Raw genomic sequence first — 9,105 nt, 5'->3', positions numbered from 1 at the left:
CTCTCCTGGTAAATTGACCAAAGGGACCTTGATTTTTCCTCTTTGCTCTTGGATGCGAAGGTTGGATGATGTGAGGAGTGTTTGGGACTGGGGATGAGGGATAGCGAGTGTATTTTATATTGGTATAACGCTGATTAAATCAATTCCATGGGCCAATGGTCATTTATGCAGTCAGATTTTCCAGACCCCAGCCAGGTTGGTGACTTTCGTCAAAAACAATCAGACTGTTCTAAAACACGAGATAAAACACGTAAGAGACTCTAACAGTGTCTCGTCAGTCATGAGATAAATATGTCTGATCTCTCTCTCTCTCTCTCTCTCTCTCTCTCTCTCTCTCTCTCTCTCTCTCTCTCTCTCTCTCTCTCTGTTTATTTTTGTCTAAAATATCCAGTTGTCTCCATCTGGTCTAGTAGGCCGTGACCAGACACATATATGGTAACAAAAGGAGCATATCGACAGACAAACTTCAACCTTTACCCTAGCAGGAAAACAAACAGCGTTGTGCCAGAAGAATAGTTTTTACTTTATGCAACAGTCTAACATGCTTATTTTTTATTTTCTCTTGCAATGAATCATTCTTCTATCTTTCATTTTCTGGGACTGTGTGACGATAAATAGCCCCCCAGCCCATACAGAGTTCTGGGCTGATCATGGAGGATGCAGCTGCAGAGAACCACCCAGTCCTGTCGTCCCTTCTATGCTACTAAGCAACTAACTGTCAGTCTGCATCTAGTTCCCTCAAACTCAACTCAAAGCCAGTTCCACTGCATTTCTTTCATTGTTCCCATCTAATCAGAGACAGTTTTAGACCTGGGACACCAGGTGTGTGCAGTTAATGATCAGGTAGAACAGAAAACCAGCAGGCTCCGGAACAGAAAACCAGGTAGAACAGAAGACCAGCAGGCTCCGGAACAGAAAACCAGGTAGAACAGAAAACCAGCAGGCTCCGGACCTCGTAGGGTAACAACAGAAAACCAGCAGGCTCCGGACCTCGTAGGGTAAGAGTTGAATACTCCTAATTTAGTATATAGTAACAGACTTGTTCAGTCCAGATATTTCACACAGCCTTTCTTAGTTCAGGATGTGTGCAGGAGTGCAGGGAATCACATAGGCCTATCATTTCCCAACGCCATTGGTCAATAGCTTCTCCATTATGATGCAGTTCAGTGTTGGGGTCAATTCCATTTCAATTCAGTCAATCCATAGAGTAAACAAAAATTCATTGGACTTTCAGTTTACCTCCTGAATTGATTGAATAGAAATGGAATTTTTCCCCAACCCTGAACTGTCCTTTATGTGAGAAGCTACATATGTGAGAAGCTATGTAAGCTGGGCTTGCTCAACACAATAGCCTCCCCCGTAACTCTATTGTATGAACATCTCATGAAGGGGAATGCTAATGGTATGGAACACTAACAGGGAATATTAGCTCATTACAAACTACACCACTTATTCCAGTAAAATCAGAAACTAGGCCAACGCATTAACTATGCTGGCAGCACATCAGCTTGTTTTCTCCTTCCAGATTTGAACAATGCCTCTGGAATAGGGGGCATCTGGTGGAGCGGGAATAAGCAGTGCCGTATTGGGACATTGATTTGTCTGACCTAATGAAAAACACTAAATGGTCGTTTTTTTATGTAGGGGGCTTTAGACGAAGCGCTCACAAGTTTATTGTGTGGAAATCCCAATGTGATTCATGAGTTTCAATTTAGGATTTATTGTTCTTCAGAAACCTTCATTCCACTCGGTTACTGAGGGTACATTCAGACAGTGCATGCCCCTCAAATGGCAACCTATTCCCCATGTAGTGCACTTCTTTTGACCAGGGCCCATAAGGCTCCCACAGGGTGCTAGTCAAAAGTAGTGCACGACATGGCGAAAAGGGTGCCATTTCAGATGTAGTCAGTGTTTCAGTTAGAATTAATATATATATCTGTCCCAGAATGGCTGGCTGTCCCTAACTGTAGGAAACTGACTGAAATGAATACTGGTGTTCAAAAACAACAGATGAATAGTGCAATCTTAAACATATTCATGTTTAATATACAGAGCTGCCTTGTTTTGAGCTTATTGCTTTCCATATTATATAGGCTAATACTTGGATTCAACATCAGCAGATAAATTGTGCATCTTCATTTATGTTTTACAGTGGGGCAAAAAGTATTTAGTCAGCCACCAATTGTGCAAGTTCTCCCAATTAAAAAGATGAGAGAGGCCTGTAATTTTCATCATAGGTACACTTCAAATATGACAGACAAAATGAGGGAAAAAAATACAGAAAATCACATTGTAGGATTTTTTATTAATTTATTTGCAAATTATGGTGGAGAATAAGTATTTGGTCACCTACAAACAAGCAAGATTTCTCATTTTGTCTGTCATAGTTGAAGTGTACCTATGATGAAAATTACAGGCCTCTCTAATCTTTTTAAGTGGGAGAACTTGCACAATTGGTGGCTGACTAAATACTTTTTTGCCCCACTGTATATGCCGAACGTACGTGTTTTATTGATTCTATACTGAATTACATGTAAATTAGATCTATAGGCCTACTTGGAGAACATCATCCATGTATCCAATATCCATATCATACCATCCTGTTTATGTTACTAAACTCTCTCATTGGCACTGTACATAAAATGTGTGCGTGTGTGTGTGTGTGTGTGTGTGTGTGTGTGTGTGTGCTGGTTTTTGTTTTTTCCTTTCAATTAAGACCTAGACAACCAGGTGAGGGGAGTTCCTTACTAATCAGTGACCTTCATTCTTTAATCAAGTACAAGGGAGGAAGGAAAACCTGCAGACACTCAGCCCTCCGTGGAAAGAGTTTGACACGTGATTTAAAAGGAAAATAGGTTGACATAAGTATTTTACAAAGTAAGTATTCATATATCTATGCCAAAGGATGGCATGGTATAAAAAGAATCACAAAATTGTGTGTGTGTACTTGTGTGCTTGTGTGCATGTCTACTATAGAGATAAGATGGAAAGCATCCAATCATTGTGGGTGGGAATGCAAACATGGATGAAATGGTTCATGAGAGATAAATACATGAGCCAAAACAACATAGACAGAGAGTTTATCGGAAAGGAAGAGTTGAAATAGATTTCCTGGTTTCTCTTTGGGAAAGGGCCAATAGATGGGCCTACAGTGTGAGTCATGTTTGTAATCAGGCCCTGTTATGAGTAATGATTCAAACAATGCTCCGTTATATTCATGAATAAATAAAGGGAGGCAGTCACAATTTAATGTTGTTATAAGTAATATGATACACAATAAATTGTGTTATTGGTGTTTGTAGCCAGCAATGTTGAATTCAATTACAAAACCATGTCATTTGACTGTTTGCAGTGTAAAATGCATGGCATTTTTGTCTATCATGCAACTGTGAAATACTAAGGGTTGAACCTGCCATATTTTCAAAGGGTTGAAGCTTGAAGTTGCCAGACAGTGTTAGAGACGAGAGTTCGGGAGGGTAAGTCGTCATTTTTGTGTGTGAAATATGAATAATGTTGTTTCTGGGCCAGCAATGCTAGAAACACCTTGGATGAATTTATTTGTTAAAGTTGTAATGTATCAATGCAATCTGATCTCGTGTTTCTCCTGTTTTATGCTTCATTCCCTCAATTCATTCCCTCAACAATTTAGCAGCTTAGCCTATTTGCAGTTGAAGTCGGAAGTTTACATACACCTTAGTCAAATACATTTAAACTCAGTTTCACAATTCCTGACTTTTAATCCCAGTAAAAATTCCCTGTCTTAGGTCAGTTAGGATCACCACTTTATTTTAAGAATGTGAAATGTCAGAATAATAGCAGAGAGAATGATTTATTTCAGCTTTTATTTCTTTCATCACATTCCCAGTGGGTCAGAAGTTTACATACACTCAATTAGTATTTGCTAGCATTGCCTTTAAATTGTTTAACTTGGATCAAACGTTTCGGGTAGCCTTCCACAAGCTTCCAACAATACATTTGGTGAATTTTGGCCCATTCCTCCTGACAGAGCTGGTGTAACTGAGTCAGGTTTGTAGGCCTCCTTGCTCGCACACGCTTTTTCAGTTCTGCCCTCAAATGTTCTATAGGATTGAGTTCAGGGCTTTGTGATGGCCACTCCAATACCTTGACTTTGTTGTCCTTAAGCCATTTTGCCAAAACTTTGGAAGTATGCTTGGGGTCATTGTCAATTTGGAGGACCTATTTGCGACCAAGCTTTATAGCTTTACAGCATCTGTTTGTACAGATGAACGTGGTACCTTCAGGCGTTTGGAAATTGCTCCCAAGGAGGTCTTGGCTGATTTCTTTTGATTTTCCCATGATGTCAAGCAAAGAGGCACTGAGTTTGAAGGTAGACCTTGAAATACATCCACAGGTACACCTCCAATTGACTCAAATTATGCCAATTAACCTATCAGAAGCTTCTAGAGCCATGACATAATTTTCTGGAGTTTTCCAAGCTGTTTAAAGACACAGTCAACTTAGTGTATGTAAACTTCTGACCCACTGGAATTATGATACAGTGAATTATAAGTGAAATAATCTGTCCGTAAACAATTGTTGGAAAATTACTTGTGTCATGCACAAAGTAGATGTCCTAACTGACTTGCCAAAACTATAGTTTGTTAACAAGAAATTGGTAGTGATTGAAAAACACGTTTTAATGACTCCAACCTAAGTGTATGTAAACTTCCGACTTCAACTGTATGTACACTGAACCTTGAGACCATAAAGAGATTAACAGTTGAGGGCAGTTTAGTGAAATTTGAAAACAATTGAGTTGTTTGAGTCAAAGTGTGTGTTAGCAGCATAGTGGCAGCCCTGTTGTGGGCCACCCTGCCACCCTGACATCGTCTCAATCTCAACAATCGAGAAATAGGCTCTTTTCCAACATTTACACTACGCACTACTACACTAGCTTATTTTTATTATTATTAAATTGAACCTTTATTGAACTAGGCAAGTCAGTTAAGAACAAATTCTTATTTACAATGACAGCCTACCGGGGAACAGTGGGTTAACTGCCTTGTCAGCTCGGGGATTCGATCCAGCAACCTTTCAGTTACTGGCCCAACACTCTAACCACTAGGCTACCTGCCACCCCATTCTAGTTATTACCTAGAATGAAGCAATACATTGGGCATGCTTTCTAGGTGGTATGCTAGTATGGACATTGGAACATAGCCATAGCTGAACTGCCAATAGACATATGGAAAAACACAGAAAAGTAGACCAGAGACCACATTACACCAAGAGTACATCAGTGGAGGCTGCAGAGAGGAGGACGGCTCATAGTAATGAATGGAACCGAATGAATCCATTCCAGCTATTATCATGAGCCGTCCTCCCCTCAGCAGCCTCCACTGCTGTACATGTGGCCAAGCAGAACAGTGTTCTAGTTGTGGCAGTGCCCATCCCACATACTGTACAGTCTCTGCCATCCCAGCGAAGTGCCAGGTGACTCGAAGCCAGGCCATGTGTTTTAGGTTTACACTGTCCCGGGATGCCAAGGAGTTGCCTGGCAACCTGCAACATGGTTGTTATTGTACAGACAGACACAGAGACACACCTGAAACAGACTTGCACAAGCATGTGTGCATGAATGCTCTGTCTCTCTCTCTCTCTCTCTCTCTCTCTCTCTTTCTCTCTCTCTTTCTCTCTCTCTCTCTCTCTCTCTCTCTCTTTCTCTCTCTCTCTCTCTCTCTCTCTCTCATGTACAGTGCCTATAGAAAGTATACTCTGACATTACACTGTCAAAGCGGAAGAAAAATGTGAATTTTTTTCAAAGATTCATTCAAAATAAAGCACCAATATACTTTGATTAGATAAGTATCACCGCCTATATGAAACACCTTTGGCAGCAATTCCTTCTGGGTAAGTCTCGTGATTTGCACACCTGTATTTTGCAATATTTGACCATTATTCTTTACAAAGTTCTGTCAAGGTGTTGGAGATCATGGCTAGACAGCAATTTTCAAGTCTTTTCAGGCAAATTAAAAACTGTAACTTGGCCACTCAGGAACATCACTGTGTTCTTGGTAAGCAAGTCCAGTGTAGATTTTGCCTTGTGTTGTAGGTTATTGTCCTGCTGAAAGGTGAATTCCTCTTCCAGTGTCTGGTGTAAAGCAGACTGAAGGTTTTCCTCTAGGATTTTGCCTGTGCTTAGCTCCATCCCATTTCTTTTGATCCTGAAAAACTCCCCCGTCGTTGCCGATGTCACGCATACCCAAACCATGATGCAGGCACCACCATGCTTGAAAATAGGTAGGCAGTTACTCTGTGATGTACCGTGTTGGATTTGCCTCAAACATAACACTTTGCATTTAGGCCATTTTTAATGTGTCTGGGTAACTTGACCATGCTTAAAGAGATATTCAATGTCTGATTTGTTGTTGTTACCCATCTACCAATCATAATCTGCCTGTTTGGCCCTGTCCGGTGGTATCATCGGATGGGGCCACAGTGTCTCCAGACCCCTCCTGTCTCAGCCTCCAGCATTTATGCTGCAGTAGTTTATGTGTCGGGGGGCTAGGGTCAGTCTGTTATATCTGGAGTACTTCTCCTGTCTTATCCGGTGTCCTGTGTGAATTTAAGTATGCTCTCTCCAATTCTCTCTTTCTCTCTCTCGGAGGACCTGAGCCCTAGGACCATGCCTCAGGCATACCTGGCATGATGACTCCTTGCTGTCCCCAGTCCACCTGGCCGTGCTGCTGCTCCAGTTTCAACTGTTCTGCCTGCGGCTATGGAACCCTGACCTGTTCACCGGATGTGCTACCTGTCCCAGACCTGCTGTTTTCAACTCTCTAGAGACAGCAGGAGCAGTAGAGATACTCTTAATGATCGGCTATGAAAAGCCAACGGACATTTCCTCCTGAGGTGCTGACCTGTTGCACCCTCGACAACTACTGTGATTATTATTATTTGACCATGCTGGTCATTTATGAACATTTGAACATCTTGGCCATGTTCTGTTATTAAAATCTCCACCCGGCACAGCCAGAAGAGAACTGGCCACCCCTCATAGCCTGGTTCCTCTCTAGGTTTCTTCCTAGGTTTTGGCCTTTCTAGGGAGTTTTTCCTAGCTACCTTGCTTCTATACCTGCATTGCTTGCTGTTTGGGGTTTTAGGCTGGGTTTCTGTATAGCACTTTGAGATATCAGCTGATGTAAGAAGGGTTATATAAATAAATTTGATTTGATTTGATCTGCCCTTCTTTATGAGGCTTCTGAAAATCTCCCTGGTCTTTGTAGTTGAATCTGTGCTTGAAATTCAATACTTGACTGGGGACCATTTCTTATTTTGTGATTTGTTGAGCAGAATTTGACTTCTGAACTAATTTTGGCTTGCCTAAACAAAGGGGTGAATATTTATGCAACGACTATATTTCAGTAATTTAATTTGTAATTTCAATCCCACTTTAATGCAACAAAATGTGAGAAAAGTTCCAGAGGGTGTAGAGTTTCTATAGGCCCTGTATGTGTTCTTACTACAGTATTACTGTCTTCCCGTCTTGTTATCACTACTGTCAGCTCTATATTTCTACCTTACACATTAGTCCAGCACTTGTTCCTCTGACGGGTGCCTCTCTCCACCGGGGCCACCGGGCTCTAAATTTCACCTACATGTCAGCTCTATATTTCTACCTTACACATTAGTCCAGCACTTGTTCCTCTGACTGGTGCCTCTCTCCACCGGGCCACCTACATGTCAGCTCTATATTTCTTCCTTACACATTAGTCCAGTCCAGCACTTGTTCCTCTGACTGGTGCCTCTCTCCACCGGGGCCACCTTGTTCCTCTGACATGTCAGCTCTATATTTCTACCTTACACATTAGTCCAGCACTTGTTCCTCTGACTGGTGCCTCTCTCCACTGGGGCCACCTACATGTCAGCTCTATAATTCTACCTTACACATTAGTCCAGCACTTGTTCCTCTGACGGGTGCCTCTCTCCACCGGGGCCACCTACATGTCAGCTCTATATTTCTACCTTACACATTAGTCCAGCACTTGTTCCTCTGACTCGTGCCTCTCTCCACTGGGGCCACCTACATGTCAGCTCTATATTTCTACCTTACACATTAGTCCAGCACTTGTTCCTCTGACGGGTGCCTCTCTCCACTGGGGCCACCTACATGTCAGCTCTATATTTCTACCTTACACATTAGTCCAGCACTTGTTCCTCTGACTGGTGCCTCTCTCCACTGGGGCCACCTACATGTCAGCTCTATATTTCTACCTTACACATTAGTCCAGCACTTGTTCCTCTGACTGGTGCCTCTCTCCACTGGGGCCACCTACATGTCAGCTCTATATTTCTACCTTACACATTAGTCCAGCACTTGTTCCTCTGACTGGTGCCTCTCTCCACCGGGGCCACCTACATGGATGTGTTAGTGGTTTACAAATAAAACACTGCGGCAAGTCTGTAAAGGTTCATCAATAAAGACAGAGAAATTTGACAAATGCCTGGACTGGATTGGAACTGAACACAATGCAACATGGAGCCCAGAATCAATACAAATATCAATACAAAGAGAGTTCAGAACTGAATAACAGTTGACTACAAAATATTTGATTTGAGTTCAGAAAGAAAGAAAGAAAGAAAGATGGACAGCAAAAGTAAAAAAATATGTTTTGTTGAGCATGCCAAGAATTTATCAAACAATGTTATGAGAGCCATAAAATGAAGGGAGGCCTAAACCTTTCCCAATTACACTTGGCTGATTTTTGTACATTTTGAAACAGTTTTACAAACGTTAAAGTCTCAAAATAAAAACATAAAATCAATGTAAAGAGCGCATTTACTTTTGAACCATTTTAGTCAAAACATATCTTTAAAATGTAAGACAAAGTGCTGGTAGATTGTGGCTCCACAATGTCCTCTGGAAAACAATGTACAACAACTATGCTAACCACGGTATTGACTTCAAACTGCTTTTTACTATCAAAAAGGTTAGTGGTATTTCCAATCTGGGTCAAATTATCCTTAAATTCAACTCTACATCAACATCATAAGAGCAACTGATTTTGACACTAATGAGAGAAAAGCTCAATTAGATAAAGTTCACTCACTTCTATATTTATTCATAGAAATGCCAGACCTAAA

The 9,105-nt window shown here is 41.4% G+C and overlaps 1 long non-coding RNA gene across 1 annotated transcript; it reads left to right on the top strand.

Moving 5' to 3' along the window:
• The first annotated feature begins 583 nt into the window (after positions 1-583).
• LOC135560156 (uncharacterized) lies at positions 584-7,200 on the top strand. The gene is made up of 4 exons (XR_010458723.1): positions 584-998; positions 2,717-2,877; positions 3,427-3,476; positions 6,074-7,200. It is a non-coding gene; the product is annotated as an uncharacterized LOC135560156 (long non-coding RNA).
• Positions 7,201-9,105: the final 1,905 nt, after the last annotated feature.

Source organism: Oncorhynchus nerka, linkage group LG15, assembly GCF_034236695.1.
Source record: "Oncorhynchus nerka isolate Pitt River linkage group LG15, Oner_Uvic_2.0, whole genome shotgun sequence".
Taxonomy (NCBI): Eukaryota; Metazoa; Chordata; class Actinopteri; order Salmoniformes; family Salmonidae; genus Oncorhynchus; species Oncorhynchus nerka.
Note: the sequence above shows the minus strand (reverse complement) of the source record. Positions and strands in the feature narration are given on the sequence as shown.